Source organism: Bubalus bubalis, chromosome 20, assembly GCF_019923935.1.
Source record: "Bubalus bubalis isolate 160015118507 breed Murrah chromosome 20, NDDB_SH_1, whole genome shotgun sequence".
Classification (NCBI taxonomy): domain Eukaryota; kingdom Metazoa; phylum Chordata; class Mammalia; order Artiodactyla; family Bovidae; genus Bubalus; species Bubalus bubalis.
Window position 1 is genome coordinate 69,572,466 of NC_059176.1, and position 8,123 is coordinate 69,580,588.

Consider the following 8,123-nt stretch of genomic DNA (forward strand, 5'->3'; position numbering starts at 1 on the left):
TCTCAGGTTATGGCAGGAAACCCTGGGTTCCCTCGACTTATGCCCGTGACCTCAGGGAGCTTCTCAGGGTGCCTCTGAGAAGTCAGGGATACTGTGCAGTTGGGAGGGGCCGCTCCGAACTCCACTGGGTTTGGTGCAGTAGAAGAGGGCCTTATCTCGAGTTGAGGCAGGAACCTCAGGGTTCCTCTCCATTTCTGAATCGGATCTCAGTGTCCATGCAGAGTTGGGACAGGAGAGTCAGGCCTCGTCTTGTGTGGAGGAATTGAACTCCTCTTGCCTCTCGAGTTGTTCATGGGGTGACAAGCCACTTGTCGATCTGTATGTGGAACTTGCGGGCTTTTCCAACGATACACGAGGGTGTCAGACCCCTTCGTTTTGTGCCTTCATCCACAGGATTGCCTTCGAAGAGGTGTCCTAGCATTGGGTTCTTATCAAGAGCAGACACGGAAATCGGGGTCTTTCGGCGTGTGGCACCAACCACAAGGCTACGTCTCGAATTTCCTCGTGAGACCGGCCTCATCCTGAGGTGCGCCGGGAAGGTCCGGAACCCCTTCCAGACAAAGCAGGGTAATCGACCCTCCCGTCGCGATCAGGAGGGGATAAGGGGCTCAGAACAAGCGGTGCACCGAACCTTGGTGTTCCCCTCGAGTGAGACCAGGGTGTCGGGGAACTTTTGTGATAACATCAAGGTTGCCAATTATCATTTTAAACTTCAAGATGGAACGTGGGGCTTCTCCTGAGACGCTGTAGCTGGCAAGGGCCTCATCTAGCGATGACGGGGGAACCACGTGGTTTTTCTCGAGTTGCGGCGGGATTTTCGAATTACGACGGGGAATTCAGGCTTCCCCTTGTGTTGTCCCAGGGAAGTCCATTCTTCCATTCGAGGTGTGAGGGAGAGCAGGGGATTGCTCTCGAGTCACTTCAGGGCAAATGAGACCTCATCTATGCTTGTGTCTAGGACCTAATGTTCCTCTCCAGGGGCGGCAGGGATCTCGGGGTTGCATTCCAGACTCACCTGAGGAGTCAGGCCTGGTATATAGGGGAAGCAAAGAATTCCGCTCTCCTCTCGAGTCCCAACGGGTATCTCTTGAGCCCACAGAGTGGCCTAAAGGGAGTCAGGCCTCCTGTGGAGTTTGAAGAGAGGCCTCGAGATGCTCTCCAGGCCATGCAGGAAAAGAAGGCCTTCATCTCGCGACGACGGAGGCGTCTCGTGGGTTTTCTCGAGCTGGGGAGCCAGTGTGGGATTTCTCACGAGGTATGACGGGGAGCTCAGGGAGCCTCTCGTGTGGCGCCAGGGAAGTCAAGTCTCCATGCGAGTGGCGAGGGGGAACGCGTCATTGCTCTTGAGTCATGGTAGGGGAATCGGGATTCAAGACGCATTGAAGGAGGATTTTCGAGGTCTTTCTCGGGTTGCGTCAGGAAACCCTGTGTTCCCTCGACTTGTGCCGGTGACCTCAGGGAGCTTCTAAGGGTGCCTCTGAGAAGTCGGGATACTGTGGATTTGGGAGGGGCCTCTCGGGCCTCCACTGTTTTTGGTGTAATGGAAGAGGGCCTCATCTCGAGTGGAGTCAGGAACCTCAGGGTTCCTCTCCATTTCGGACTCCGATCGCAGGGTCCCTTCAGAGTTGGGACCGGAGAGTCAGGCCTCGTCTTGAGTGGAGGAATGGAACTCTGCTTGCCTCTCGTGTTGTTCATGGGATGACAGGCCTCTTGTTGAGCTGTGTGTGGAACCTGCGGCTTTTACCGAATGATGCACGGGAGTGTCAGTGACCCTTCGTTTTGTGCCTTCGTCCACAGGGTTGCCTTCGAAGAGGTGTCCGGGCATCGGGTTCTTCTCAAGAGTGGGCCGGGAAATCGGGGTATTTCGGCATGTGACACCACCCACGACGCTATGTCTCGAATTTCCTCGTGAGACCGGCCTCATCCTGAGGTGCGCCGGGAATGTGGGGAACCCCTTCCAAACAAAGCAGGGGAATAGACCCTCCTGTCGCAAACAGGAGGGGAGAAGGTGCTCAGATGAAGTGGTGCGGGAACCTCGGTGTTCCTGTCGAGTGAGACCGGCGTGTCCGGGAACATTTGGTGTCGCATCAAGGGTGCAAAGTACCGTTTCACACTTCAAGACGGAACGTGGTTCTTTTCTTGAGACGCCATAGCAGGCAAGGGCCTCATCTTGGGATGACGTTGGAAACACGTGGTTTTTCTCGAGTTGCGGCGGGATTCTCGAGTTACGAAGGGGATTTCTGGCTTCCTCTTGTGTTGGCCCAGGGAAGCCCAATCTTCCATTCGAGTTGCGAGGGAGAGCTGGGGGTTGCGCTCGAGTCACTGCAGGGCAAAAGAGACCTCATCCAGGCTTGTGTCTAGGACCTAATGTTCCTCTCAAGGGATGACTGGGATCTTGGGGTTGCATTCCAGACTCACCCGGGAGTCAGGCGTCATCTCGAGGGGAAACAAAGGACTTCTCTCTCTTCTCGAGTCGCGACGGGTATTTCTTGGAGCCCACTGAGTGGACTAAAGGGAGTCAAGCCTCCTCTGGAGTTTGGAGAGAGGACTCGGGATTGCACTCCAGGACATGCAGGAAAAGAAGGCCCTCATCTCACGATGACGGGGGGTCTCGGTGGTTTTACCGAGCTGCAGCGCCTGTGTTGGTTTCTCAGGAGGTACGACGGGGAGCTCAGGGAGCCTCTTATGTGGCGCCAGGGAAGTTAGGTCTCGATGCGTGTGGCGAGGGGGAGTGCGTCATTGCTCTCGAGTCATGGTAGGGGAATCAGGCCTCTAGACGCGTTGAAGAAGGACTCTCAAGATCTCTCTCGGGTCTTGGCAAGAATACCTGGGTTCCCTCGACTTGTGCCGGTGACCTCAGGGAGATTCTCCGGGTGCCTCTGAGAAGTCAGGGATACTGTGGAGTTGGGAAAGACCTCTCGGGACTCCACTGGGTTTGGTGAAATGGAAGGGGGCCTCATCTCGAGGGGAGGCAGGAACCTCAGGGTTCCTCTCCATTTCTGATTCCGATCGCAGCCCCCTGCATAGTTGGGAGAGGTGAGTCAGGCCTCGTCTTGTGTGCAGGAATGGATCTCCGCTTGCCTCTCGAGTTGTTCACTGGGTGACAGGCACTTGTTGAGCTGTAAGAGTAACCTGTGGTCTTTTCCGGATGATGCACGGGGTTGTCAGTGCCCCTTCGTGTTGTGCCTTCATCCACACTATCTTCGAATAGGTGTCTGGGCATCGCGTTCTTATCAAGAGCGGATCGGGAAATCGCGGTCTTTCGGCATGTGGCACCACCATCGAGGCTACGTCTCGAATTTCCTCGTGAGACAGCCTCATCTGAGGTGCGTGGAGAAGGTCGGGAACCCCTTGCAGACAAAGCAGGGGAATCGACCCTCCTTTCGCGATCAGGAGGGGAGAAGGGGCTCAGATGAAGTGGTGCCAGGAACCTTGGTGTTCCCCTCGAAGTGCGACCCTTATGTCGGGGAACTTTTGGGGTAGCATTAAGGGTGCCAAATATCATTTCGCACTTCAAGACAGAACGTGGGACTACTCTTGAGACGCTGGAGCAGGCAAGGGCCTCATCTTGCAATGACGGGGGAATCACGTGGTTTTTCTCGAGTTGAGGCGGAATTCTCGAATTACTACTGGGAATTCAGGCTTCCTCTTGTGTTGGCCCAGGGAGGTCCATCTTCCATTCGGGTTGCGAGGGAAAGCTGGGGAGTGCTCTCGAGTTACTGCAGGGCAAAAGCGACCTCATCTAGCCTTGTGTTCAGGACCCAGTGATCCTCTCCAAGGGCGACAGGGATCTCGGGTTTGCATTACAGACTCACCCGGGGAGTTAGGCCTCGTCTCGAGGGGAAGCAAAGGACTCGGCTCTCCTCTCGAGTTGCGACGCATATCTCTTGGAGCCCACTGAGTGGTCTAAAGGGAGTCAACCCTCCTCTTCAGTTTGGAGAGAGGACTCGGGATTGCTCTCCAGGCCATGCAGGAAGAGAAGGCCCACATCTCGAGATGACGGGGGCGTCTCGTGGGTTTTCTCGAGCTGTGGCGCCAGTGTGGGGTTTCTCACGAGGTACGACGGGGAGTTCAGGTAGCCTCTCGTGTGGCAACAGGGAAGTCAGGTCTCCATGGGCGGGGCAAGGGGGAGCGCGTCATTGCTCTCCAGTCAGGGTAGGGGAATCGGGCCTCATGACGGGTTGAAAAAGGACTCTCGATGTCTTTCTAGGGTTGCAGCAGGAAACCCTGGGTTCCCTTGACTTGTGCCGGTGACCTCAGGGAGCTTCTCAGGGTGCCTCTGAGAAATCAGGGATACTGTGGATTTGGGAGAGGCCTCTCGGGACTCCTCTGGGTTTGGTGCAATGGAAGAGGGCCTCATCTCGAGTTGAGGCAGGAACCTCAGGGTTCTGCTCCTGACTTCCTGGAGCCGGATCTGACTCAGATCGCAGGGTCCCTGCTGAGTTTGCTCAGGAGTGTCAGGTCTCGTGTTCTGCGGAGGAATGGAACTCCGCTTACATCTCAAGTTGTTCAATGATGACACCACTTTTCGTGATGTGTGTGGAACCTGCGGGTTTTTCGGAGATGCACGGGGGTGTCAGTGCTCCTTCCTGTTGTGCCTTCATCCACAGGGTTGCCTTCGAAGAGGTGTCCGGGCATCGGGTTCTCCTCAAGTGCGGACCGGAAATCAGGGTCTTTCAGCATGTTGCACCACCCACGAGGCTACGTCTCGAATTTCCTCGTGAGATCGGCCTCATCCTGAGGCGCGCAGGAAAATCCGGGAACCCTTTCCAGACAAAGCAGGGGAATCGACCCTCCTTTCGGGATCAGGAGGAGAGAAAGGGCTCAGATGAAGTAGTGCCGGGAACCTCGGTGCTCCCCTTGAGTGAAACTGGTAAGTCGGGTAACTTTTCGGGTTGCATCAAGGGTGCCAAGTACCGTTTCGCACTTCAAGACGGAACCTGGGACTTCTCTTGAGACGCTGTAGTGGGCAAGGGCCTCATCTAGCGCTGACGGGGGACCCACGTGTTTTTTCTCGAGTTGCGGCAGGATTCTTGAGTTACGACGGGGAATACAGGTTTCCTCTTGTGTTGGCCCAGGGAAGTCCAATCTTCCATTCGAGTTGCAAGTGAGAGCTGGAGATTGCTCTTGAGTCACTGCAGGGCAAAATAGAGCTCATCTAGGTTTGTGTCCAGGACCGAGTTTTTCTCTCCAGGGGCGACAGGGATCTCGGGGTTGCATTCCAGACTCACCCGGGGAGTCAGGCCTCGTCTCGAAGGGAATGAATAGACTCCGCTCTCCTCTCGAGTCACGACGGGTATCCCTTGGAGCCCAAGAATGGCCTAAATGGAGTTAAGCCTCCTGTGGAGTTTGGAGAGAGGACTCGGGATTGCTCTCTAGGCCATGCAGGAAAAGAAGGCCCTCATCTCGCGATGACGGGGGCGTCTCGTGGGTTTTCTCAAGGTGCAGTGCCTGGTTGGGGTTTCTCACAAGATAGGACGGGGAGCTCAGGGAGACTCCTGTGGTGCCACGGAAGTCAGGTCTCCATGGACGTGACGAGGGGGAGCGCCTCATTGCTCTCGAGTCATGGTAGGGGAATCGAGCCTCAAGACGCTTCGAAGAAGAACTCTCGAGGTCTTTCTCGGGGTGTGGCAGGAAACCCTGGGTTCCCTCGACTTGTGCCCATAACCTCAGGGAGCTTAGCGGGGTTCCTCTGAGAAGTCAGGGATACTGTGGAGTTGAGAGGGGCTTCTCGGAACTTCACAGGGACTGGTGCAATTGAAGAGGACCTAATCTCGGATTGAGGCAGTAACGTCAGGGTTCCTCTCCATTTCTGACTCGGATAGCAGGGTCCCTGCAGAGTTGGGACAGGAGAGTCAGACCTCGTCTTGTGTGGAGTAATGGAACTCCGCTTGCCTCTCGAGTTGTTCACGGGATGACAGGCCACCTGTCGAGTTGTATGTGGAACCTGCGGTTTTGGGGGACGATGCACAGGGGTGTCAGTGCCCATTCGTGTTGTGCCTTCATCCACAGGGTTACCTTCGAAGAGGTGACCGGGCATCGGGATCTTATCAATAGCGGACCAGGAAATCGGGGTCTTTCAGCATGTGGCACAACACACGAGGCTACGTCTCGAATTCCCTCGTGAGACTGGCCTCATCCTGAGGTTCGCCGGGAAGTCTGGGAACCCCTTCCAGACAAAGCAGGGGAATCGACCCTCCTGTCGCCATCAGGAGGGGAGAAGAGGCTCAGCTGAAGCAGTGCTGGGAACCTCCATGTTCTCCTCGAGTGAGACCGGGGTGTCAGGGAAATTTGGGGGTCGCATCAAGGGTGTCAAGTACCGTTTCACACTTCAAGACGGAACATGGGACTTCGCTGGAGACGCTATAGCTGACAGGGGCCTCATATTTCGATGACGGAGGAGCCACGTTGTTTTTCTCCAGTTGCCGCGGGATTCTCGAATTACAACGGGAAATACAGTCTTCCTCTTGTGTTGGCCCAGGGAAGTCCAATCATCCATTCGAGTTGCGAGGGAGAGCTGGGGATTGCACTTGAGTCAATGCAGGACAAAAAAGACCTCATTTAGGCTTGTGTCCAGGACCGAGTTTTCCTCTACAGGGGCGACACGGATCTCGGGATCCCATTCCAGACTCACCCAAGTAGTCAGGCCTCGGCTCGAGGGGAAGCAACGGACTCCGCTCTCCTCTAGAGTAGCGACGTGTATCTCTTGGAGGCTACTGAGTGGCCTAAAGGGAGACAGGCCTCCAGTGGAGTTTGGAGAGTGGACTCGGGATTGCTCTCTAGGTCATGTAGGAAAAGAAGGCCCTCATCTTACGATGACGGGGGCGTCTCATGTGTTTTCTCGAGCGGAGGTGCCAGTGTGGGGTTTTCATGAGGTAGGACGGGGAGCGCAGGGAGCCTCTCGTGTGGCGCCAGGGAAGTTAGGTTTCAATGGGCGTGGCGAGGGAAATGCGTCATTGCTCTCCAGTCATGGTAGGGTATCGGGCCTCAAGACGCAGTAAAGAAGGACTCTCGAGGTCTTTCTCAGAATGCAGCAGGAAACCCTGGGTTCACTCGACTTGTGCCAGTGACCGCAGAGAGCTTCTGAGGGTGCCTCTGAGAAGTCAGGGATACTGTGGAGTTGGGAGGGGCCTCTCGGGACTCCACTGGGTATGGCGCAATGGAAGAGGGCCTCATTTCGAGTTGATGCAGGAACGTCAGGTTTCATCTACATTTCTGACTCCGATCGCACGGTCCCTGCAGAGTTGGGAAAGGAGAGTCAGGCCTTCTCTTGTGTGGAGGAACGGAACTCCGCATGCCTCTCTAGTTCTTCAAGGGATGACAGGACACTTGTCGATCTGTGTTTGGAATCTGCGTGTTTTTCCGTACTATGCATGGGGATGTCAGTACCCCTTCGTGTTGTGCATTCATCCACAGGTTTGCTTTCGAAGAGGTGCCCGGGCATCGGGTTCTTATTAAGAGCGGACCGGGAAATCGGGGTCTTTCCGCATGTGGCACCACCCACCAGGCTACAGTCTCGAATTTCCTAGTGAGACCGGCCTCATCCTTAGGTGCGCCGGGAAGGTCGGAAGCCCTTGCAGACAAAGCAGGGGAATCGACCCTCCTGTCTCGATCAGGAGGGGAGAAGGGGCACAGATGAGGTGATGCCGGGAACCTCGGTGTTCCCCTCCAGTGAGACCAGTGTGTTGGGGAACTTTTGGGGTCGCATCAAAGGTGCCAAGTACCGTATCGCACTTCAAGATGGAACGTAAGACTTCTTTTGAGACGCTGTAGCGGCAATGGCCGCATCTTGCGATGAAGAGGGAACGACGTGGTTTTTCTCGAGTTGTGGCGGGATTCTTGAGTTACAACGGGAAATTCAGGCTTCCTCTTCTGTTGGCCCAGGGAAGTCCAGTCTTCCATTCGAGTTGCGAGGGAGAGTTGGGGATTGCTCTCGAGTCACTGCAGGAAAAAAGAGACCTCATCTAGGCTTGTGTCCAGGACCTAATGTTTCTCTCCAGAGGCGACAGGGATCTCCGGTTCGCATATCAGACTCACCCGAGGAGTCAGGCCTCGCCTCGAGGGGAAGGAAAAGACTCCGCTCTCCTCTCGAGTCGCGACGGGTATGTCTTGGAGTCCACTGA

General features: G+C 55.7%; 1 long non-coding RNA gene across 1 annotated transcript; it reads left to right on the forward strand.

Annotated features, from left to right (window-relative positions):
- Positions 1-1,073: 1,073 nt before the first annotated feature.
- On the forward strand, positions 1,074-7,530 carry LOC123465199. The gene is made up of 3 exons (XR_006640342.1): positions 1,074-1,930; positions 4,611-4,873; positions 6,013-7,530. It is a non-coding gene; the product is annotated as an uncharacterized LOC123465199 (long non-coding RNA).
- Positions 7,531-8,123: the final 593 nt, after the last annotated feature.